The 27,898-nt window shown below is 44.8% G+C and overlaps 1 protein-coding gene across 5 annotated transcripts in view; it reads right to left on the reverse strand.

Annotated features, from left to right (window-relative positions):
• Positions 1-27,898, reverse strand: part of CMKLR2 (chemerin chemokine-like receptor 2) — a 186,349-nt gene that overhangs the window by 22,572 nt on the left and 135,879 nt on the right. Inside the window, exon 1 of one of the 5 annotated variants that reach the window (XM_063932664.1) lies at positions 13,132-13,152. The exons of the other annotated variants lie outside the window; for them this stretch is intronic. The gene's annotated coding sequence lies outside the window, so the exon portion shown is untranslated. Of the gene's footprint in view, positions 1-13,131; positions 13,153-27,898 lie in introns of those variants that run through there. 5 annotated transcript variants of the gene reach the window in all.

The raw sequence follows: 27,898 nt of genomic DNA on the forward strand, positions 1-27,898 counted from the left end.
GGGGGGGGGGGTTGGGGGGGGGGGGAATGGGAGGGGAAAGTGCCTGAGTGTAAAACCATATTGTTGTGTACCATGTGGGTGAAGTAGGGAGGGGAGTGTGGGGTATGGTGATTAGTAGTGAGTAAGGGGAAGTGTTGGGAAAGTTAATTAATAATAATGTGGGGAAAGGGGGGATTGGGGGGATTGCTAGTGTTAGGTTTGGAAAGTAGGTGTATGGTGGGGTATTAGTTTGTGTGTGAGATAGAGAGATATATGGGGTGATTGGGTGAATAAAAATATATATTTGATAAATAAGTGAGATGTTAAAAATATGATGCTGATTATATACCATTTATATAAATATAAATATAAAATTAAAAGTGAGAGTGCCTATTGAGAAAGGGTTGCTTAACTTGGGTGAATGCCAGGATAGGTAAGAAATAATTTTATACAATTTTATTATTATGCAATTGGTAGTAATGGTTAAACTATTCTTGTTGTTATAGTTATTTTTTTTTTTTTTTTTTTCTCAGAGGAAGGCACTATAATTAATGCTTTCATTCAGTCCTTGAGGTTTGTATGTGTTTAATTTGAAAATCCATTCTGTTTCCCGTTTGAGCAGTTCTTTCGTCATATCACCTCCTCTTATTCCCAGTTGAATTTTATCCAGACCAAACACTTTAAATTCTTTTGAGAAGTCCGTGTGATGGGAGTGAAAGTGTCGTGCCACCGGAGTCAGTTTTTTCATCCTGGTCAGATCTGTATTGACATTTCGACAATTTCCTGCATGTTCCAATATGCGTTCTTTCAGTTTTCTTGTCGTCATCCCGACGTATTTTAAATTGCAGTTGCACTCTATACAATATATGACTCCTTGAGTGCTGCAGTTAAAGAAATGTTTGATCTGAATGGGATCTCCAAAACGGTCAATCACAGAGGTAGTCTTCGATATGAGGGAACAAGCCTTGCAATGTCCGCAGGGGAAGGAGCCCGTTGGTGTATTTGATTTGACCTTTGGTTTCTGAAAGTGACTCCTGACTAGGAGATCTTTGATGTTCTTTGCTCTCCTCCAACTCATCTGAATACTGTTGTCTATGAAGGGTGCTAGGTCACTGTCTAATTTCAGAATGGGGAGATGTTTTTCTATTGCCTTTTTAATTAGCCTCCATTCCGGACAGAAAGTCCCAATGAATCTGATCTTCTCATCCTTCTCCTGAGGTGTTGTCAATTTGGTTTGAAAGATCAGAGAATCTCTGGATATTTTGGTTACTCCGGTACATGCCTTCTTCAATGAGCGCTTACTGTAGCCTCTTTCTAGTAATCGCTTTGTCAATTCCCGGCTTTTAACTTTGAAAACCTCTTCCTCAGAGCAATTGCGTCTGAGTCTTAAGAATTCTCCCTTGGGAATATTTTCCACCGTTGGTGGGAAATGTGCGCTCGTTTGGAATAATAGAGTATTGGTTGCGGTTTCTTTTCTGTACAATTCAGTTGCCAGATATCCTTTGGGGGATTTATATATGTGGACATCCAGGAAGGCTATCCGATCTTGGCTGATGGTATGCGTTAATTTCAAGTTCAGATTGTTTGTGTTGAGAATTTGAATAAATTCCAGAAGTAACTCAGATTCTCCATCCCAGATGACAAATATGTCGTCTATGTATCGCAGCCATAGGATGATGTGTACTGTGTATTTGTCATTGTTATCTGTAAACACAGACATCTTTTCCCACCACCCAAGAAAGAGGTTCGCATACGTTGGTGCACATGCTGCCCCCATAGCGGTACCCCTAATTTGGAGGTAAAATTGTTCTTGAAACGTAAAATAGTTCTTCTGTAATACAAAGGCTAATAGGGAATATAGGAGATCATTAAAGGTACTTTTCTCTCCTCCATCCAAGAAGTACTTGGTGGCCCTTAAACCTGCCTGGTGGTCGATGCTGGTGTATAGCGCTTCGACATCCAGAGTCACAAGGTGGAAGCTATCCTCAAAAGGGATATTGTGAATTTTGCGCAGAAGATCCGATGTGTCCTTCAAATATGAAGGTAGTTGAAGAACATAATCCCGGAGGTGTAAGTCTAGAAAGCGACTTGGCTGCTCCAAGAGACCACCATTGCCAGACATGATGGGTCTGCCCGGTGGTTTTTTTAGATCTTTATGTATCTTGGGGAGAAGATAGAAGGTCGGTGTTTTTGGATTCTGTACGGCCAGGTATTTGTGTTCTTGTTTGGTGATCGTTCCCGTGGTTAGAGCTTCTTCTATTAATCCAGTGTATTCCTTCAAGAATCGTGATGTGGGGTTGCTCAGTAGTCGTTGGTAGCAGGTGGTTTGTTTTAACTGACGAAGTGCTTCTGTGACATACATCTTGCTCGGCCAAAGGACTATGTTCCCTCCTTTGTCTGAGGGTTTTATTATTACCTCCTTCCATTCCTGTATTTCTTTTAATGCTGCTTTTTCTCCTGCATCCAAATTTGGTGGAAAGAAATGAAGTCTATTGCGATTTTTCTTTTGAATTGTGTCAAATTCTCGGGATACCATATCCATAAAGACTCTAATTTCTGGGCTATTATTGTCGGGGGGAAAGAAAGTCGATTTTCCTTTGCATATAGGACGACGTTTACTAGTCGTTTCCAGCCCGGATTCCAGTTGAAGTTCTTCTAGAATTTCAATCATGCCCAAATCTTCCGTGTCCCAGATGGGATCATTGTCGGCCAGAGCTTGTGTAGGATCTTGTTTCTTGAAGAATTTCTTTAGGAGTAATTTTCTCCCATACATTCTCAGATCTTTCTCCCACAGGAATCTATTAAACGGTTTGGATGGTGAAAAAGATAATCCCTTGCTTAGGACCTTAGTTTGTTCTGGGGTGAGTATTCTCTCAGATAGGTTTATGATCTTTAGATGATGCATGGTGGATTGATTTATCGAGCCTTCCTCTGTCGCTCCGGATACCTCGAGGACCGTGGGGTGTCCCAATTGTTGTTCCTTCCTCTGTCTCTTCTTTCTCCCCCTCCGTATTGGCCTCCTGGTCTGGTTCTTCCTCTTGTTTTCTGGCCCCGACCTAAAAAATAAGGTGAGTCCTCTCTATCCTCTGGGATATAGTGGGTACGTGGGGCGTCCGTCACTTCGTTTGCTGAATCTTCGCTATTGGATGATTCGAACTCGGAGAAAGTGTAATCCTCTTTTGGTTTTCTCTCTCTGTGCTTCGGGGGCTGTGTGTTCCAACGAAATTGATTGCCCTGAGAAAAATCCCGTTTGTCCCTTTGTAGTTTGTTCCGCTTGCGTTCTATGATGTTTCTCTCATAAATCTCCAGGTCTCTCTTGTGTTTTTCAAACGTAGATTGGAACGAGAGATCCTTTTCCCACTTTTCCAGACTTTTTCCGACCTCCTCTATTTCTTTTTCTACCTGATCCAGGATCAGGGTGTCGTGTTTGATGAGTATATGTATCAATTCACTGGAACATTTGAGAAGGGTGTTTTCCCATTCCTCCTTCAGATTGTCTGTGGCTAAGGGAAAAGAGGGAAAGATCCTGGGTCTGAGGCCTCTGGGTACGATTTTATGTTTATTATAATTCTCGAGAGTGGTAATGTCCCAAGTAAGTCGTATTCTCCTTTGTAGTGTTTTCTGGAGTTTGGTTAATGGGCCCCTCCAATGGTGGGAACTTTGAGGTCAGCGGTTGACTGAAAGTGACCTCACCGCTGACCACAAAGTTCCCACCATTGGTTACAATGGAGCGCATAGGCGCTACATTGTAACACTGCCGTGTGCCGCCTGTCAGACAGTACAGGAGCACACAGCCGATCAGGAGGGTGCCACAATGTTGCGCTCCCTGATTGGCTGAAGAAACCCACTTAGACATCAGTCAGAGGGGGTTTCTGGCATTCGGGGAAAGGGGTCCCATGTGAAAACATGGGTCCCCTTTCAGTTCGTGGTCGGGTGTCCCGTTTTTTTATTTTTACAAGTACGTGGATTACAAATGGATTATCCGAGGAGCCCTCTACACTGGATTTGGTGAGTAGGATTTTTTCAACAGGTACACCGTGGATTCTACTGGAGAAGAGGACCGACCCTCGTGTGAACATAAGGTAAGTATGTGTATATGGTGGTGTGTATGTATGCATTAAAGTTATACTTTCAAGGTGTGTGTGCAATGTCTTTATTGGGGTATTTTTTTAGTAGTAGTACTACAGGTACCAGCGGGCCCGGTTTTCCGCCGCATGCTGGTACTTGTGGTTCTCCAAGTACCAGCTTGCGGGGGAGGCTTGCTGGGACTTGTAGTACTGCTACTAAAAACAATATTCATTACTTTCAACAAAGGCTATCAGCCCCCCATCCGCAGCCCATTGGATGGGGGGGACAGCCTCGGGCTTCACCCCTGGCCCTTGGGTGGCTGGGGGGGGGACCCCTTGATTGAAGGGGTCCCCACTCCCCCAGGGTACCCCGGCCAGGGGTGACTAGTTGGATATTTGATGCCACGGCCGCAAGGCACTGTATAAAAGTGACCCCCGGCTGTGGCATTATCTGTCCAGCTAGTGGAGCCCGGTGCTGGTTTAAAAAATACGGGGGACCCCTACGCTTTTTGTCCCCCGTATTTTTGGAACCAGGACCAGGCGCAGAGCCCGGTGCTGGTTGCTTAAATATGGGGGAACCCCTGTCCATTTTTTCCCCATATTTCTGCAACCAGGATCGGCTCAAAGAGCCCGAGGCTGGTTTGCCTTAGGAAGGGGGGACCCCACGCAATTTTTTTTCTGAAAATTTATAACATTTCCCCCCCGTTCCCACTGAAAAACATGCACGGATCTCATGGATCCGTGCATGCCTATTAGAGATGAGCGCCGGAAATTTTTCGGGTTTTGTGTTTTGGTTTTGGGTTCGGTTCCGCGGCCGTGTTTTGGGTTCGACCGCGTTTTGGCAAAACCTAACCGAATTTTTTTTGTCGGATTCGGGTGTGTTTTGGATTCGGGTGTTTTTTTCCAAAAAAACTAAAAAACAGCTTAAATCATAGAATTTGGGGGTCATTTTGATCCCACAGTATTATTAACCTCAAAAACCATCATTTCCACTCATTTTCAGTCTATTCTGAATACCTCACACCTCACAATATTATTTTTAGTCCTAAAATTTGCACCGAGGTCGCTGGATGACTAAGCTTAGCGACCCTAGTGGCCGACACAAACACCTGGCCCATCTAGGAGTGGCACTGCAGTGTCACGCAGGATGTCCCTTCCAAAAAAACCTCCCCAAACAGCACATGACGCAAAGAAAAAAAGAGGCGCAATGAGGTAGCTGTGTGAGTAAGATAAGCGACCCTAGTGGCCGACACAAACACCGGGCCCATCTAGGAGTGGCACTGCAGTGTCACGCAGGATGTCCCTTCCAAAAAACCCTCCCCAAACAGCACATGACGCAAAGAAAAAAAGAGGCGCAATGAGGTAGCTGTGTGAGTAAGATAAGCGACCCTAGTGGCCGACACAAACACCGGGCCCATCTAGGAGTGGCACTGCAGTGTCACGCAGGATGTCCCTTCCAAAAAACCCTCCCCAAACAGCACATGACGCAAAGAAAAAAAGAGGCGCAATGAGGTAGCTGTGTGAGTAAGATAAGCGACCCTAGTGGCCGACACAAACACCGGGCCCATCTAGGAGTGGCACTGCAGTGTCACGCAGGATGTCCCTTCCAAAAAACCCTCCCCAAACAGCACATGACGCAAAGAAAAAAAGAGGCGCAATGAGGTAGCTGTGTGAGTAAGATAAGCGACCCTAGTGGCCGACACAAACACCGGGCCCATCTAGGAGTGGCACTGCAGTGTCACGCAGGATGTCGCTTCCAAAAAACCCTCCCCAAACAGCACATGACGCAAAGAAAAAAAGAGGCGCAATGAGGTAGCTGTGTGAGTAAGATAAGCGACCCTAGTGGCCGACACAAACACCAGGCCCATCTAGGAGTGGCACTGCAGTGTCACGCAGGATGTCCCTTCCAAAAAACCCTCCCCAAACAGCACATGACGCAAAGAAAAAAAGAGGCGCAATGAGGTAGCTGTGTGAGTAAGATAAGCGACCCTAGTGGCCGACACAAACACCGGGCCCATCTAGGAGTGGCACTGCAGTGTCACGCAGGATGTCCCTTCCAAAAAACCCTCCCCAAACAGCACATGACGCAAAGAAAAAAAGAGGCGCAATGAGGTAGCTGTGTGAGTAAGATAAGCGACCCTAGTGGCCGACACAAACACCGGGCCCATCTAGGAGTGGCACTGCAGTGTCACGCAGGATGGCCCTTCCAAAAAACACTCCCCAAACAGCACATGACGCAAAGAAAAATTAAAGAAAAAAGAGGTGCAAGATGGAATTGTCCTTGGGCCCTCCCACCCACCCTTATGTTGTATAAACAAAACAGGACATGCACACTTTAACCAACCCATCATTTCAGTGACAGGGTCTGCCACACGACTGTGACTGATATGACGGGTTGGTTTGGACCCCCACCAAAAAAGAAGCAATTAATCTCTCCTTGCACAAACTGGCTCTACAGAGGCAAGATGTCCACCTCATCATCATCCTCCGATATATCACCGTGTACATCCCCCTCCTCACAGATTATCAATTCGTCCCCACTGGAATCCACCATCTCAGCTCCCTGTGTACTTTGTGGAGGCAATTGCTGCTGGTCAATGTCTCCGCGGAGGAATTGATTATAATTCATTTTAATGAACATCATCTTCTCCACATTTTCTGGATGTAACCTCGTACGCCGATTGCTGACAAGGTGAGCGGTGGCACTAAACACTCTTTCGGAGTACACACTTGTGGGAGGGCAACTTAGGTAGAATAAAGCCAGTTTGTGCAAGGGCCTCCAATTGCCTCTTTTTCCTGCCAGTATAAGTACGGACTGTGTGACGTGCCTACTTGGATGCGGTCACTCATATAATCCTCCACCATTCTTTCAATGTTGAGAGAATCATATGCAGTGACAGTAGACGACATGTCCGTAATCATTGTCAGGTCCTTCAGTCCGGACCAGATGTCAGCATCAGCAGTCGCTCCAGACTGCCCTGCATCACCGCCAGCGGGTGGGCTCGGAATTCTGAGCCTTTTCCTCGCACCCCCAGTTGCGGGAGAATGTGAAGGAGGAGATGTTGACAGGTCGCGTTCCGCTTGACTTGACAATTTTCTCACCAGCAGGTCTTTCAACCCCAGCAGACTTGTGTCTGCCGGAAAGAGAGATCCAAGGTAGGCTTTAAATCTAGGATCGAACACGGTGGCCAAAATGTAGTGCTCTGATTTCAACAGATTGACCACCCGTGAATCCTTGTTAAGCGAATTAAGGGCTCCATCCACAAGTCCCACATGCCTAGCGGAATCGCTCCATGTTAGCTCCTCCTTCAATGTCTCCAGCTTCTTCTGCAAAAGCCTGATGAGGGGAATGACCTGACTCAGGCTGGCAGTGTCTGAACTGACTTCACGTGTGGCAAGTTCAAAGGGCATCAGAACCTTGCACAACGTTGAAATCATTCTCCACTGCGCTTGAGACAGGTGCATTCCACCTCCTATATCGTGCTCAATTGTATAGGCTTGAATGGCCTTTTGCTGCTCCTCCAACTGAAGCATATAGAGGGTTGAATTCCACCTCGTTACCACTTCTTGCTTCAGATGATGGCAGGGCAGGTTCAGTAGTTTTTGGTGGTGCTCCAGTCTTCTATACGTGGTGCCTGTACGCCGAAAGTGTCCCGCAATTCTTCTGGCCACCGACAGCATCTCTTGCACGCCCCTGTCATTTTTAAAAAAATTCTGCACCACCAAATTCAAGGTATGTGCAAAACATGGGACGTGCTGGAATTTGCCCATATTTAATGCACACACAATATTGCTGGCGTTGTCCGATGCCACAAATCCACAGGAGAGTCCAATTGGGGTAAGCCATTCCGCGATGATCTTCCTCAGTTGCCGTAAGAGGTTTTCAGCTGTGTGCGTATTCTGGAAACCGGTGATACAAAGCGTAGCCTGCCTAGGAAAGAGTTGGCGTTTGCGAGATGCTGCTACTGGTGCCGCCGCTGCTGTTCTTGCGGCGGGAGTCCATACATCTACCCAGTGGGCTGTCACAGTCATATAGTCCTGACCCTGCCCTGCTCCACTTGTCCACATGTCCGTGGTTAAGTGGACATTGGGTACAACTGCATTTTTTAGGACACTGGTGAGTCTTTTTCTGACGTCCGTGTACATTCTCGGTATCGCCTGCCTAGAGAAGTGGAACCTAGATGGTATTTGGTAACGGGGGCACACTGCCTCAATAAATTGTCTAGTTCCCTGTGAACTAACGGCGGATACCGGACGCACGTCTAACACCAACATAGTTGTCAAGGCCTCAGTTATCCGCTTTGCAGCAGGATGACTGCTGTGATATTTCATCTTCCTCGCAAAGGACTGTTGAACAGTCAATTGCTTACTGGAAGTAGTACAAGTGGGCTTACGACTTCCCCTCTGGGATGACCATCGACTCCCAGCAGCAACAACAGCAGCGCCAGCAGCAGTAGGCGTTACACGCAAGGATGCATCGGAGGAATCCCAGGCAGGAGAAGAATCATCAGAATTGCCAGTGACATGGCCTGCAGGACTATTGGCATTCCTGGGGAAGGAGGAAATTGACACTGAGGGAGTTGGTGGGGTGGTTTGCGTGAGCTTGGTTACAAGAGGAAGGGATTTACTGGTCAGTGGACTGCTTCCGCTGTCGCCCAAAGTTTTTGAACTTGTCACTGACTTATTATGAATGCGCTGCAGGTGACGTATAAGGGAGGATGTTCCGAGGTGGTTAACGTCCTTACCCCTACTTATTACAGCTTGACAAAGGCAACACACGGCTTGACACCTGTTGTCCGCATTTCTGTTGAAATACTTCCACACCGAAGAGCTGATTTTTTTGGTATTTTCACCAGGCATGTCAACGGCCATATTCCTCCCACGGACAACAGGTGTCTCCCCGGGTGCCTGACTTAAACAAACCACCTCACCATCAGAATCCTCCTGGTCAATTTCCTCCCCAGCGCCAGCAACACCCATATCCTCCTCATCCTGGTGTACTTCAACACTGACATCTTCAATCTGACTATCAGGAACTGGACTGCGGGTGCTCCTTCCAGCACTTGCAGGGGGCGTGCAAATGGTGGAAGGCGCATGCTCTTCACGTCCAGTGTTGGGAAGGTCAGGCATCGCAACCGACACAATTGGACTCTCCTTGTGGATTTGGGATTTCGAAGAACGCACAGTTCTTTGCGGTGCTACTGCTTTTGCCAGCTTGAGTCTTTTCATTTTTCTAGCGAGAGGCTGAGTGCTTCCATCCTCATGTGAAGCTGAACCACTAGCCATGAACATAGGCCAGGGCCTCAGCCGTTCCTTGCCACTCCGTGTGGTAAATGGCATATTGGCAAGTTTACGCTTCTCCTCCGACAATTTTATTTTAGGTTTTGGAGTCCTTTTTTTACTGATATTTGGTGTTTTGGATTTGACATGCTCTGTACTATGACATTGGGCATCGGCCTTGGCAGACGACGTTGCTGGCATTTCATCGTCTCGGCCATGACTTGTGGCAGCAGCTTCAGCACGAGGTGGAAGTGGATCTTGATCTTTCCCTAATTTTGGAACCTCAACATTTTTGTTCTCCATATTTTAATAGGCACAACTAAAAGGCACCTCAGGTAAACAATGGAGATGGATGGATACTAGTATACAATTATGGATGGACTGCCGAGTGCCGACACAGAGGTAGCTACAGCCGTGGACTACCGTACTGTGTCTGCTGCTAATATAGACTGGATGATAATGAGATGTAGTATGTATAAAGAAGAAAAAAAAAAAACCACGGGTAGGTGGTATACAATTATGGATGGACTGCCGAGTGCCGACACAGAGGTAGCTACAGCCGTGGACTACCGTACTGTGTCTGCTGCTAATATAGACTGGTTGATAATGAGATGTAGTATGTATAAAGAAGAAAGAAAAAAAAAAACCACGGGTAGGTGGTATACAATTATGGATGGACTGCCGAGTGCCGACACAGAGGTAGCTACAGCCGTGGACTACCGTACTGTGTCTGCTGCTAATATAGACTGGTTGATAATGAGATGTAGTATGTATAAAGAAGAAAGAAAAAAAAAACCACGGGTAGGTGGTATACAATTATGGATGGACTGCCGAGTGCCGACACAGAGGTAGCTACAGCCGTGGACTACCGTACTGTGTCTGCTGCTAATATAGACTGGTTGATAATGAGATGTAGTATGTATAAAGAAGAAAGAAAAAAAAAACCATGGGTAGGTGGTATACAATTATGGATGGACTGCCGAGTGCCGACACAGAGGTAGCTACAGCCGTGGACTACCGTACTGTGTCTGCTGCTAATATAGACTGGTTGATAATGAGATGTAGTATGTATAAAGAAGAAAGAAAAAAAAAACCACGGGTAGGTGGTATACAATTATGGATGGACTGCCGAGTGCCGACACAGAGGTAGCTACAGCCGTGGACTACCGTACTGTGTCTGCTGCTAATATAGACTGGATGATAATGAGATGTAGTATGTATAAAGAAGAAAGAAAAAAAAACCACGGGTAGGTGGTATACAATTATGGATGGACTGCCGAGTGCCGACACAGAGGTAGCTACAGCCGTGGACTACCGTACTGTGTCTGCTGCTAATATAGACTGGATGATAATGAGATGTAGTATGTATAAAGAAGAAAGAAAAAAAAAACACGGGTAGGTGGTATACAATTATGGATGGACTGCCGAGTGCCGACACAGAGGTAGCTACAGCCGTGGACTACCGTACTGTGTCTGCTGCTAATATAGACTGGTTGATAATGAGATGTAGTATGTATAAAGAAGAAAGAAAAAAAAAAACACGGGTAGGTGGTATACAATTATGGATGGACTGCCGAGTGCCGACACAGAGGTAGCTACAGCCGTGGACTACCGTACTGTGTCTGCTGCTAATATAGACTGGATGATAATGAGATGTAGTATGTATAAAGAAGAAAGAAAAAAAAACCACGGGTAGGTGGTGGTATACAATTATGGATGGACTGCCGAGTGCCGACACAGAGATAGCTACAGCCGTGGACTACCGTACTGTACTGTGTCTGCTGCTAATATAGACTGGATGATAATGAGATGTAGTATGTATAAAGAAGAAAGAAAAAAAAAACCACCGGTAGGTGGTATACAATTATGGATGGACTGCCGAGTGCCGACACAGAGGTAGCTACAGCCGTGAACTACCGTACTGTGTCTGCTGCTAGTATAGACTGGATGATAAATAATGATATAAAAAATATATATATATCACTACTGCAGCCGGACAGGTATATATTATATAATGACGGACCTGCTGGACACTGTCTGTCAGCAGAATTAGTTTTTTATAGAATAAAAAAACACCACACAAGTCACACGACGAGTGTTTAACTTTTTCAGGCAGACAATCACAATATACTGGTGGTCAGTGTGGTCAGGTCACTGGTCAGTCACACTGGCAGTGGCACTCTGGCAGCAAAAGTGTGCACTGTTTAATATGTACTCCTGGCTCCTGCTATAACCTATAACTGCTCCCCAGTCTCCCCCACAATTAAGCTGTGTGAGCACAGTCAGATATTATACATAGATGATGCAGCACACTGGGCTGAGCACAGATATGGTATGTGACTGAGTCACTGTGTATCGTTTTTTTCAGGCAGAGAACGGATTATATTAAATAATAATAAAACTGCACTGGTGGTCTCACTGGTCAGTCACTAGTATAACTAACTAACTACTATCAGCAAAATTCTGCACTCTCTGAGTACTCCTCCTAAGCTCCAGTAAATGAAGTGTCTCACTCTCACTCTCCTATCTATTTCTAAACGGAGAGGACGCCAGCCACGTCCTCTCCCTATCAATCTCAATGCACGTGTGAAAATGGCGGCGACGCGCGGCTCCTTATATAGAATCCGAGTCTCGCGATAGAATCCGAGCCTCGCGAGAATCCGACAGCGTGATGATGACGTTCGGGCGCGCTCGGGTTAACCGAGCAAGGCGGGAAGATCCGAGTCGCTCGGACCCGTGTAAAAAAACATGAAGTTCGGGCGGGTTCGGATTCAGAGGAACCGAACCCGCTCATCTCTAATGCCTATACAAACACGGGATAAAAAAGCAGGTCTGTTTTTTTTTAGCACTTTTTCACGATTTGTATCTCAGCACGGCAGTGTTTGGCTATTGTCGGCAGTGTTTGTGTTTTGCACTTTTTAGTAAATGACCGATTTCTACCAAATTGCAGGCGTATTTGACCGATGGTGTATTGATTCGTGATTTTTTCCTAGGACTTCCAAAATATTACGAATGCCCTCATCACTGCCGTGATTTTTGCTTAGTAAATTACCGAGATGACACTTTGAAGAAAAAACGGCATCTCGGTCAAAATCGGGACCTTAGTAAATATACCCCATGGTTTTGACCAGTAGCTAACAAATTTGCGGCTGCGATCAACTCTGAATTACCCCCTAAATGCAGACATTCTGTATTACCATGAAAGTTGTATGTCCTGATCGCTGTACATAGATTGGCGCTGCGTTTGGCCGCACACGAGAGGTCACGTTTTGCTGATGTGTAATATATTAGGGTTTTATTCTAATCCTTTTTATACATTGGACGAGGGCGGAGATTTTTATATGTGTGAATAATGTGGTGAAAGGGGAGACGCAGGGAGTACAGTGACCCTTGGTGCGTTTCCGGCTTGTGTAGATACTATGTATTAGTATAACAGCAGAACAGTAGACGCGCGTTCTCAGCGATTCCCTATATACTATAGCGTACTGCGTATTTCATGAGCTCCCTATATTGTATCTTACTGAGCAGCAACGCTGCAGTGTCTGGATAGAAAGCCATGCGTTACATTAGTTTATAGATTATCATCGTTACCAAAGTGCTAACACATAGAATTAACATCAATACATACGACGCCTTACTTTTCCGTAAGAGAATCGTGGGTGCACCCACAGTATCAACTCACTACAGCCTCTTACATAACACAACCCAGGAACAGACTTCCCCGGGGATTAATAAGAACATTACTGATGCAAATTATATATTTTATTCTTACTATGAAAGTGCACAAATAAGACAAGAAACTCACCAGCACGGAGCTGTCCCAGGAGCAGGGTGTAGTGTGTGGGAGCAGATGAGGCTGTGCGGAGCCTCCCTTCTTCCCTAATTATACAGCAAAGCCAGAAACACCCAGGGACTAGGCTAAGAGGAAGCAATACAGCCCTACACAGGCTCGCCATTATGTGAGAGAAAAGGGAAACACAATTATACAGGGGCTCGTGCTGTACAGGACACAAAGCCAACGCAGCGGAGTAAAATGCGCTTTCGCATTACTGCACGTACACGGTAATAAAAGAGGGTGTCTCAGACTGCAACGTTTCTCTCCATTGTGCCTCTCTACACTTATGGGTCTATGGTGGTCATTCCGAGTTGATCGCTAGCTGCATTCGTTTGCTGTGCAGCGATGAGGCAAAAAAACGGCACTTCTGTGCATGCGTAAGCGGTGCAATGCGCACACTCAACGTACTTTTACAACGGCCGATATAGTTTCACACAGGGTCTAGCGAAGCTTTTCAGTCGCACTGCTGACCGCAGAGTGATTGACAGGAAGAGGGCATTTTTGGGTGTCAACTGACCGTTTTCAGGTAGTATTTGGAAAAACGCAGGCGTGCCACGAAAAACACAGGCGTGGCTGGGCGAATGAAGGGCGTGTTTGTGACGTCAAAACAGCAACTGAACAGTCTGAAGTCATCGCAAGCGCTGAGTAGGTATTGAGCTACTCTAAAACTGCACAAAAAAAAGTTTGCTGCCGCTCTGCCATCCTTTCGTTCGCACTTCTGCTAAGCTAAAATACACTCCCAGTGGGCGGTGGCATAGCGTTTGCACGGCTGCTAAAAAGTGCTAGCGAGCGATCAACTCAGAATGACCACTTATGTACTAAAGTGCGGGTTTTCAGAAGTGGAGAGATCAGATTCTACTTAACTGTAATCTAGCACTATCTAGCAGATAATAGGTAGAATCTGGTTGCTGTCCCCCCATAAAAGTGATGCTGTTGTGGTATGGGTTCTGAGGGACTATATTTCTATATATTGCAAGGAGTCATTTCATAGAGGAACCTCTTGTGCTATAAGATTAGCAATTCCAAGAAGCAACTCAAATACATTCTTTTCTCTCTCTCCTTGTACTAACAGAGGAAAATAGAAACACACTGATGCAGTTAGTAATGACACGCCTGCTCCCAGTGCTAACATAACGCCCCCTCCCTGCGTCTAGATGTGCGCTCAGATCCCGCAACACAGATCCCTTATATAGACTGGGCTGTTATTTAGTAGTACAGCACTGTATATCTATAGTTACTGTCTGAGGTGACATTAAATGTAAGACCCTATATTACTGCCCACAACCTACACCCATCCGACTCAGAATCATCCCGGAGGTGCGGGAATATGCGGTTGCACAATACGGCGCACATGCAGTTTGCTAACACTCCCTATATGTGGCTGCATACAGACCTGCGAGCAAACCAGAATCAGGTCCATTTTATTAATGTGCATGCTATGTAATAATTGGAGCGACTGAGGCTACTGGCTCCAGGAGGACACAACTGCAATATCACAAACCCCGAGCCTGGAAAATACATTACACATATAACATAGAATGCACGTGTGGGGAATACCAGGAAGGACATTACACATATAACATGGAATGCACGTGTGGGGAATACCAGGAAGGACATTACACATATAACATGGAATGCACATGTGGGGAATACCAGGAAGGACATTACACATATAACATGGAATGCACATGTAGGGAATACCAGGAAGGACATTCCACAGAGAACATGGAATGCACATGTGGGGAACACAAGGAAGGACATTACACATATAACATGGAATGCACATGTGGGGAATACCAGGAAGGACATTACACATATAACATGGAATGCACGTGTGGGGAATACCAGGAAGGACATTCCACATATAACATGGAATGCACATGTGGGGAATACCAGGAAGGACATTACACATATAACATGGAATGCACGAGTGGGGAATACCAGGAAGGACATTACACATATAACATGGAATGCACGTGTGGGGAATACCAGGAAGGACATTACACATATAACATGGAATGCACGTGCGGGGAACACCAGGAAGGACATTACACATATAAGATGGAATGTACGTGTGGGGAATACCAGGAAGGACATTACACATATAACATGGAATGCACATGTGGGGAACACAAGGAAGGACATTACACATATAACATGGAATGCACATGTGGGGAATACCAGGAAGGACATTACACATATAACATGGAATGCACATGTGGGGAATACCAGGAAGGACATTCCACAGAGAACATGGAATGCACATGTGGGGAACACAAGGAAGGACATTACACATATAACATGGAATGCACATGTGGGGAATACCAGGAAGGACATTACACATATAACATGGAATGCACGTGTGGGGAATACCAGGAAGGACATTACACATATAACATGGAATGCACGTGTGGGGAATACCAGGAAGGACATTACACATATAACATGGAATGCACATGTGGGGAACACAAGGAAGGACATTACACATATAACATGGAATGCACATGTGGGGAATACCAGGAAGGACATTACACATATAACATGGAATGCACATGTGGGGAATACCAGGAAGGACATTCCACAGAGAACATGGAATGCACATGTGGGGAACACAAGGAAGGACATTACACATATAACATGGAATGCACATGTGGGGAATACCAGGAAGGACATTACACATATAACATGGAATGCACGTGTGGGGAATACCAGGAAGGACATTCCACATATAACATGGAATGTACGTGTGGGGAACACCAGGAAGGACATTACACATATAAATTGGAATGTACATCTGGGGAATACCAGGAAGGACATTAGACATATAACATGGAATGCACGTGTGGGGAACACCAGGAAGGACATTACACATATAACATGGAATGTACATGTGGGGAACACAAGGAATGACATTACACATATAACATGGAATGTACGTGTGGGGAATACCAGGAAGGACAATACACATATAACATGGAATGTACATGTGTGGAACACAAGGAAGGACATTACACATATAACATGGAATGTACATCTGGGGAATAACAGGAAGGACATTACACATATAACATGGAATGCACATGTGGGGAACACCAGGAAGGACATTACACATATAACATGGAATGTACATCTGGGGAATACCAGGAAGGACATTAGACATATAACATGGAATGCACGTGTGGGGAACACCAGGAAGGACATTACACATATAACATGGAATGCACATGTGGGGAATACCAGGAAGGACATTCCACATATAACATGGAATGTACGTGTGGGGAATACCAGGAAGGACCTTACACGTATAACATGGAATGTACATGTGGGGAATACCAGGAAGGACATTACACATATAACATGGAATGTACGGTACGTGTGGGGAATACCAGGAAGGACAATACACATATAACATGGAATGTACATGTGGGGAACACAAGGAAGGACATTACACATATAACATGGAATGTACATCTGGGGAATACCAGGAAGGACATTAGACATATAACATGGAATGCACGTGTGGGAAACACCAGGAAGGACATTACACATATAACATGGAATGTACATGTGGGGAACACAAGGAAGGACATTACACATATAACATGGAATGTACATCTGGGGAATACCAGGAAGGACATTAGACATATAACATGGAATGCACGTGTGGGGAACACCAGGAAGGACATTACACATATAACATGGAATGCACATGTGGGGAATACCAGGAAGGACATTCCACATATAACATGGAATGTACGTGTGGGGAATACCAGGAAGGACCTTACACGTATAACATGGAATGTACATGTGGGGAATACCAGGAAGGACATTACACATATAACATGGAATGTACGTGTGGGGAATACCAGGAAGGACCTTGCACGTATAACATGGAATGTACATGTGGGGAATACCAGGAAGGACATTACACATATAACATGGAATGCACATGTGGGGAATACCAGGAAGGACATTCCACATATAACATGGAATGTACATGTGGGGAACACAAGGAAGGACATTACACATATAACATGGAATGCACGTGTGGGGAACACCAGGAAGGACATTACACATATAACATGGAATGCACGTGTGGGGAACACCAGGAAGGACATTACACATATAACATGGAATACACGTGTGGGGAACACCAGGAAGGACATTACACATATAACATGGAATGCACATGTGGGGAATACCAGGAAGGACATTCCACGTATAACATGGAATGTACGTGTGGGGAATACCAGGAAGGACCTCACACGTATAACATGGAATGTACATGTGGGGAATACCAGGAAGGACATTACACATATAACATGGAATGTACGTGTGGGGAATACCAGGAAGGACCTTGCACGTATAACATGGAATGTACATGTGGGGAATACCAGGAAGGACATTACACATATAACATGGAATGCACATGTGGGGAATACCAGGAAGGACATTCCACATATAACATGGAATGTACGTGTAGGGAAGACCAGGAAGGACCTTACACGTATAACATGGAATGTACATGTGGGGAATACCAGGAAGTACATTACACATATAACATGGAATGCACATGTGGGGAATACCAGGAAGGACATTACGCATATAGCATGGAATGCACATGTGGGGAATACCAGGAAGGACATTACACATATAACATGGAATGCACGTGTGTGGAATACCAGGAAGGACATTCCACATATAACATGGAATGCACGTGTGGGGAATACCAGGAAGGACATTACATGTATAACATGGAATGCACATGTGGGGAACACAAGGAAGGACATTACACATATAACATGGAATGTACATGTGGGGAATACCAGGAAGGACATTACACATATAACATGGAATGCACATGTGGGGAATACTAGGAAGGACATTCCGCATATAACATGGAATGCACGAGTGGGGAATACCAGGAAGGACATTACACATATAACATGGAATGCACGTGTGGGGAATACCAGGAAGGACATTACACATATAACATGGAATGCACGTGCGGGGAACACCAGGAAGGACATTACACATATAAGATGGAATGTACGTGTGGGGAATACCAGGAAGGACATTACACATAAAACATGGAATGTACATGTGGGGAACACAAGGAAGGACATTACACATATAACATGGAATGTACATCTGGGGAATACCAGGAAGGACATTAGACATATAACATGGAATGCACGTGTGGGGAATACCAGGAAGGACCTTACACGTATAACATGGAATGTACATGTGGGGAATACCAGGAAGGACATTACACATATAACATGGAATGTACTTGTGGGGAATACCAGGAAGGACATTACACATATAACATGTAATGCACGTGTGGGGAATACTAGGAAGGACATTACACGTATAACATGGAAAGCGCATGTGGGGAACACAAGGAAGGACATTACACATATAACATGGAATGCACATGTGGGGAATAGCAGGAAGGACATTACACATATAACATGGAATGTACGTGTGGGGAATACCAGGAAGGACATTCCACATATAACATGGAATGCACGTGTGGGGAATACCAGGAAGGACATTACACATATAACATGGAATGCACGTGTGGGGAATACCAGGAAGGACATTACACGTATAACATGGAAAGCACATGTGGGGAACACAAGGAAGGACATTACACATATAACATGGAATGCACATGTGGGGAATAGCAGGAAGGACATTACACATATAACATGGAATGCACGTGTGGGGAACACAAGGAAGGACATTACACATATAACATGGAATGCACATGTGCAAAATACCAGGAAGGACATTCCGCATATAACATGGAATGCACATGTGGGGAATTACAGGAAGGACATTACACATATAACATGGAATGCACGTGTGGGGAATACCAGGAAGGACATTACACATATAACATGGAATGTACGTGTGGGGAACACCAGGAAGGACATTACACATATAACATGGAATGTACATCTGGGGAATACCAGGAAGGACATTAGACATATAACATGGAATGCACGTGTGGGGAACATCAGGAAGGACATTACACATATAACATGGAATGCACGTGTGGGGAATACCAGGAAGGACCTTACACGTATAACATGGAATGTACATGTGGGGAATACCAGGAAGGACATTACACATATAACATGGAATGCACATGTGGGGAATACCAGGAAGGACATTACACATATAACATGGAATGCACGTGTGGGGAATACCAGGAAGGACATTACACGTATAACATGGAATGTACAGGTGGGGAATACCAGGAAGGACATTACACACATAACATGGAATGCACATGTGGGGAATACCAGGAAGGACATTACACATATAACATGGAATGTACGTGTGGGGAATACCAGGAAGGACATTACACATATAACATGGAATGTACAGGTGGGGAATACCAGGAAGGACATTACACACATAACATGGAATGCACATGTGGGGAATACCAGGAAGGACATTACACACATAACATGGAATGCACATGTGGGGAATACCAGGAAGGACATTACACATATAACATGGAATGCACGTGTGGGGAATACCAGAAAGGACATTACACATATAACATGGAATGTACTGTACATGTGGGGAACACAAGGAAGGACATTACACATATAACATGGAATGCACATGTGGGGATTACCAGGAAGGACATTACACATATAACATATTAACATGGAATGCACATGTGGGGAATACCAGGAAGAACATTACACATATAACATGGAATGTACATGTGGGGAACACCAGACAAGATTTTTGGGGATTTTCAGATGTGGAAGCAAACCAGAAAACCAAGCCACTGGACAAAACCATGTGCACTGCAGGGGGGGGGGGGGGCAGATGTAACATGTGCAGAGAGTTAGATTTGGGTGGGGTGTGTTCAAACTGAAATCTAAATTGCAGTGTAAAAATAAAGCAGCCAGTATTTACCCTGCACAGAAACAAAATACATGTATTTCCTCCACTTGTATGGCAACATGGGCCCTCATTCCGAGTTGTTCGCTCGCAAGCGGGTTTTAGCAGATTTGCTCATGCTAAGCCGCCGCCTACTGGGAGTGAATCTTAGCATCTTAAAATTGCGAACGAAGTAATCGCAATATTGCGATTACACACCTCGTAGCAGTTTCTGAGTAGCTCCAGACTTACTCGGCATCTGTGATCATTTCAGTGCTTGTCGTTCCTGGTTTGACGTCACAAACACACCCAGCGTTCGCCCAGACACTCCTCCGTTTCTCCGGCCACTCCTGCGTTTTTTCCGGAAACGGTAGCGTTTTTTCCCACACGCCCATAAAACCGTTAAAACGGCCTGTTTCCGCCCAGTAACACCCATTTCCTGTCAATCACTTTACGATCGCCAGAACGATGAAAAAGCCGTGAGTAAAATTCCTAACTACATAGCAAATTTACTTGGCGCAGTCGCAGTGCGGATATTGCGCATGCGCATTAAGCGGAAAATCGCTGCGATGCGAAGATTTTTACCGAGCGAACAACTCGGAATGAGGGCCCATGGTGTGTTCCAGACACAAACTTGCTTTTTCTGACTTGCTTCCAAATCCAAATCAGGCCAAATACGCTCTGATTACTGACAGAATGATGGAGCAGCCTTTTCAAACGTATCTGCATTGCCGAAATGAGTTACTAATATTGCACCCCACCAAGAGGGGCACGGGTGCTTACTGCTACTCAGCTAGACAAAAATGAAACTGCGCTATGAAACGGTATATTGGAACACTCACTACTGTGCATGTGACATTAACACACAGACAGGACTAATATGTAGTGTGATGTCACTGGGGAGGGTGTAGTGTGTGATGTCACTGGGGAGGGTGATGTCACTAGGGGAGGGTGAATTTGGCCTGAAAGCCACCGTGAAACTGCAGCTATTCGCACTGCTGCCTATAATGTGTATCTGTGGTGTATTCTGTTTGCTGAGTAAAACAAATGTATCCCTGGCCGCCAGCACTATATAACAGTTCAGCACTTCTCATCAGGCCTTCAAGCAGTTTTCAGGGGGTGTGATGCTAGTGGCCAGGGTAAATATTATGTCATCATCATGGCTCCGCCACCCACAATGGACCTAATTCAGACCTGTTCGCTCGCTAGGTTTTTTTTTCCGGTCCTGCATTCGCATAGTCGCCGCCCATAGGGGAGTGTATTTTAGCTGTGTAAGTGTGTGATCACATGTGTAGCCGAGCTGTACAAACAGATCTTGTGCAGTCTCTGCGCAGCCCAGGACTTACTCAGCCGCTGCGATCACTTCAGCCTGTCCGGGACCGGAAATGACGTCAGACACCCGCCCTGCAAACACTTGGACACGCCTGCGTTTTTCCAACCACTGCCTGAAAACGGACAGTTGACACCCACAAACGCCTTCTTCCTGTCAATATCCTTGCGATCGCCCGTGCGAACGGATTCTTCTCACAAACCCATCGCTGAGCGGCAATCCGCTTTGTACCTGTGCGTCGCGCCTGCGCATTGCGGTGCATACGCATGCGCAGTTTAGACCTGATCGCCCGCGGTACGAAAACGCAGTCTAGCGTTCAGGTCTGAATTAGCCCCAATGACTCTATCTGCTATGAAGCGTCACTGCCCCTCTCCCATGTCACCGGGAAGTGGTCCGGACACGGAATGCGACCTGCTCTCTTTTGGGAATAGTCAAGTAGGATCCGCATACAGAATGATGACCGATTTTGGTTAAAATGACTGTAGGAAGAACAACAGAACACCCTGGTCTAACACACATACACTGGGCTCACTCAGGGTCCCTGAAAATATATATATTTGTCTTTAAGAATCAGGTTATCCTGTATTCTTCGTGCACATTTGCCCAATAACTGCATCTGACCAATCAGTGCGGCTCTCCGCCGTGTTTCTGGTCATGTAACACGCTCAGCGAGTCCATTGTGAGATTTTATGGCTGATGGGGTTTCAATGTTTATTTTTTGCCCATGAAAAGCCGGATTCCCGCACTGTGCAGGGAATGAATGCCCCCATTCACGGCTCCTGCATTATATCAAAGCCAAAGAATTCCCACTTACAAAATCAAACAGAGCCTAATGCAACATGGTGGATGGGAGCCAGGCGGCTGGGAAAACACGTCACGCCACAGACAGAAATGTTATCATGGGAAGGAAGCCGGGGGGTGGATTGTAACAAAGTGTCACTCATATTCCATTCCAAATCATTTTCTGTATAACCCTGTATTATAGGAACCTGCATTGTCTCCGCCGCGCTGATAAGCTCTTCCTCGCAGAATTGCCCTCTGACTATTATTTTTTATTAGGCTAATAAACTGTTCAGTGTTTTACAATGGAGCTATGAATCACGCCTAGGAAAGGAGAATTCCTGTTCCACTCAGCTTACACTAAAGGGCATCGATAGGAGCCTACGTGACGGTGCGCGGGTATCCGGTGGATGACCTGCAATGTACCGTGAGGCCTGAGAGCAGAACAAATGCAATACATGGCAGCAGTAAAGTAAAAGGTGCATGTATATATATATATATATATATATATATAGCGTGTTGTCTTTTATACCCAGCGCTACAAAAGTGCACCAGATGCGATGATCCCTTTTTAAATTGTGGTCCGAAAAGTAAAATGTAATTGTCTTTGTAGTTTCTTGCATAAATATTAATGCACTGGGCAATATATTAATACTACAGCACACCGTACATGGAAAATAATTATATATCATACCGAGCAAATAACCTGTAAATCATACACAGCAACTGTCCTATATATCATACCCAGCAACTGACCTGTATATCATACCCAGCAAATAACCTGTACATCATACCCAGCAACTGACCTGTATATCATACCCAGTAACTGTCCTGTATATCATACCCAGTAACTGTCCTGTATATCATACCCAGTAACTGTCCTATATATCATACCCAGCAACTGTCCTGTATATCATACCCAGTAACTGTCCTGTATATCATACCCAGTAACTGTCCTGTATATCATACCCAGCAACTGACCTGTATATCATACCCAGCAAATAACCTGTACATCATACCCAGCAACTGACCTGTATATCATACCCAGTAACTGTCCTGTATATCATACCCAGTAACTGTCCTGTATATCATACCCAGTAACTGTCCTGTATATCATACCCAGTAACTGTCCTGTATATCATACCCAGTAACTGTCCTGTATATCATACCCAGCAACTGACCTGTATACAGTATCATACCGAGCAACTGACCTGTATATCATACCCAGTAACTGACCTGTATATCATACCTAGCAACTGACCTGTATACAGTATCATACCGAGCAACTGACCCGTATATCATACCCAGTAACTGACCTGTATATCATACCCAGCAACTGTCCTGTATATCATACCCAGCAACTGTCCTGTATATCATACCCAGCAACTGACCTGTATATCATACCGAGCAACTGTCCTGTATATCATACCTAGCAACTGACCTGTATATCATACGAGCAACTGTCCTGTATATCATACCGAGCAACTGACCTGTATACAGTATCATACCGAGCAACTGACCTGTATATCATACCCAGTAACTGTCCTGTATATCATACCCAGCAACTGACCTGTATATCATACCCAGCAAATAACCTGTACATCATACCCAGCAACTGACCTGTATATCATACCCAGTAACTGTCCTGTATATCATACCCAGTAACTGTCCTGTATATCATACCCAGTAACTGTCCTGTATATCATACCCAGTAACTGTCCTGTATATCATACCCAGTAACTGTCCTGTATATCATAACCAGCAACTGTCCTGTATATCATACCTAGCAACTGACCTGTATACAGTATCATACCGAGCAACTGACCTGTATATCATACCCAGTAACTGACCTGTATATCATACCCAGCAACTGTCCTGTATATCATAACCAGCAACTGTCCTGTATATCATACCCAGCAACTGACCTGTATATCATACCGAGCAACTGACCTGTATATCATACCCAGCAACTGTCCTGTATATCATACCCAGCAACTGTCCTGTATATCATACCCAGCAACAACTGTATATCATACCCAGTGACTGACCTGTATATCATACCCAGCAACTGTCCTGTATATCATAACCAGCAACTGTCCTGTATATCATACCCAGCAACTGACCTGTATATCATACCGAGCAACTGACCTGTATATCATACCCAGCAACTGTCCTGTATATCATACCCAGCAACTGTCCTGTATACAGTATCATACCCAGTAACTGTCCTGTATATCATACCCAGCAACAACTGTATATCATACCCAGTAACTGACCTGTATATCATACCCAGCAACTGTCCTGTATATCATACCCAGCAACAACTGTATATCATATCGAGCAACTGACCTGTATATCATACCCAGCAACAACTGTATATCATACCCAGCAACTGTCCTGTATATCATACCCAGCAACAACTGTATATCATACCGAGCAACTGTCCTGTATATCATACCCAGCAACAACTGTATATCATACCGAGCAACTGACCTGTATATCATACCCAGCAACAACTGTATATCATACCGAGCAACTGTCCTGTATATCATACCCAGCAACAACTGTATATCATACCCAGTAACTGACCTGTATATCATACCCAGCAACTGTCCTGTATATCATACCCAGCAGCTGTCCTGTATATCACACCCAGCAACTGACCTGTATACAGTATCATACCGAGCAACTGACCTGTATATCATACCCAGCAACAACTATATATCATACCCAGTAACTGACCTGTATATCATACCCAGCAACTGTCCTGTATATCATACCCAGCAACTGTCCTGTATATCATACCCAGCAACTGACCTGTATACAGTATCATACCGAGCAACTGACCTGTATATCATACCTAGCAACTGACCTGTATATCATACGAGCAACTGTCCTTTATATCATAACCAGCAACTGTCCTGTATATCATACCTAGCAACTGACCTGTATATCATACCGAGCAACTGTCCTGTATATCATACCGAGCAACTGACCTGTATATCATACCCAGCAACTGTCCTGTATATCATACCCAGCAACTGTCCTGTATATCATAACCAGCAACTGTCCTGTATATCATACCTAGCAACTGACCTGTATACAGTATCATACCGAGCAACTGACCTGTATATCATACCCAGTAACTGTCCTGTATATCATACCCAGCAACTGTCCTGTATATCATAACCAGCAACTGTCCTGTATATCATACCTAGCAACTGACCTGTATACAGTATCATACCGAGCAACTGACCTGTATATCATACCCAGTAACTGACCTGTATATCATACCCAGCAACTGTCCTGTATATCATAACCAGCAACTGTCCTGTATATCATACCCAGCAACTGACCTGTATATCATACCGAGCAACTGACCTGTATATCATACCCAGCAACTGTCCTGTATATCATACCCAGCAACTGTCCTGTATATCATACCCAGCAACAACTGTATATCATACCCAGTGACTGACCTGTATATCATACCCAACAACTGTCCTGTATATCATAACCAGCAACTGTCCTGTATATCATACCCAGCAACTGACCTGTATATCATACCGAGCAACTGACCTGTATATCATACCCAGCAACTGTCCTGTATATCATACCCAGCAACTGTCCTGTATACAGTATCATACCCAGTAACTGTCCTGTATATCATACCCAGCAACAACTGTATATCATACCCAGTAACTGACCTGTATATCATACCCAGCAACTGTCCTGTATATCATACCCAGCAACAACTGTATATCATATCGAGCAACTGACCTGTATATCATACCCAGCAACAACTGTATATCATACCCAGCAACTGTCCTGTATATCATACCCAGCAACAACTGTATATCATACCGAGCAACTGTCCTGTATATCATACCCAGCAACAACTGTATATCATACCGAGCAACTGACCTGTATATCATACCCAGCAACAACTGTATATCATACCGAGCAACTGTCCTGTATATCATACCCAGCAACAACTGTATATCATACCCAGTAACTGACCTGTATATCATACCCAGCAACTGTCCTGTATATCATACCCAGCAGCTGTCCTGTATATCACACCCAGCAACTGACCTGTATACAGTATCATACCGAGCAACTGACCTGTATATCATACCCAGTAACTGACCTGTATATCATACCCAGTAACTGAAATGTATATCATACCTAGCATCTGACCTGTATACAGTATCATACCGAGCAACTGACCTGTATATCATACCCAGCAACTGTCCTGTATATCACACCAAGCAACTGACCTGTATACAGTATCATACCGAGCAACTGTCCTGTATATCATACCGAGCAACTGACCTGTATATCATACCGAGCAACTGTCCTGTATATCACATCCAGCAACTTACCTGTATATCATACCGAGCAACTGTCCTGTATATCATACCGAGCAACTGGCCCGTATATCATACCTAGCAACTGTCCTGTATATCATACGGAGCAACTGACCTGTATATCACACCTAGCAACTGTCCTGTATATCATACCCAGCAACTGTACTGTATATCATACTATCATACCGAGCAACTGTCCTGTATATCATACCCAGGAAATTACCTGTATATCAAACTCAGCTTGTGATAATTAGCAAATGACCTGTATATCATTCCAAGCGAAAACAAAAGTACTACAATACACATCATTGTACTTGTCAAAGTGAGTTCATTTTTACCAAGGATACAAAACTTTTCACCCATCCTTCATACTAATTGCCTAATGTGCTTGAACTTAACTTCATTATATGACTGATGATAAAGGTCTTTTTCATATAATTACATAATTCAAAGTTTTAAGAAGTGCGGATACTTCAATGAACGTTAATTTCGAAGAAAGTTAGAAGAGATGGGGGGGGGGGGGGGGATTTATCAAATCTTATCCCTATCCCTGATACATCTCTCCATGATGTGCCGACAGTCTGACTCTGGTTGTTCTTGTAGAACCGTTTCATACTGTTCAGACTTTACTGAATACACTGTCGGCAGAACCTTGGGCCCCATCTGCTAATTTCACATTATTTTGCTATCTACAGCCTGGGCCGGAGAAATCAGAGTGCCGGGGGGAAGCAGGAAAGGGGGATATTTCTGTCCATGAGGAAGAAAAGTTATTGTATAGAAACACAGACTTCCCTTGTTCCCTCAGCACGTGTACAATGCAGACATTATTATTACACACTGCGGATCAGCTGTGCCCCACTGATGGAGTAAATATTATTGTAAGAGGGGCATTATGGCTCTCTGGCTTTAATGAGCGCGATTATCTGTTTGCAGCATTTCCCGGCCAGAGGAAATTGCAGGGAAACACCATATTCAAAGGGGGATGGGAGGAAATGTGCAACATGATGTGTTCTACACTGTATAGAAGACTTAATGATAACATATTTCAGAGACCCACGTCCCACATGGAAAATCGCCACTGCAGCACTGAAGGGGTTAAACCCTGTGCTGCGGCGCCATTTCCAAATAATAGGCGCTGGACCCCATATTTAAAATGAATTATTGTCGCTAGGCGCCGGCTGTGTGAATATGTATTTCAAATATTTTGATGTGCCGCAGCCCCGGACTACTTCGTGCGGCCGCGGCGATGTTTTATGTGGGATAGGGGGTGTCCAGAGACCCCCAACCCACAAGTCTGTGGCAGCCGCAGCATTGATGGGGTTAGACCCCATGCAGCAGCGCCATCTTT

The sequence above is a fragment of the Pseudophryne corroboree genome, chromosome 7 (assembly GCF_028390025.1).
Source record: "Pseudophryne corroboree isolate aPseCor3 chromosome 7, aPseCor3.hap2, whole genome shotgun sequence".
Lineage (NCBI taxonomy): Eukaryota > Metazoa > Chordata > Amphibia > Anura > Myobatrachidae > Pseudophryne > Pseudophryne corroboree.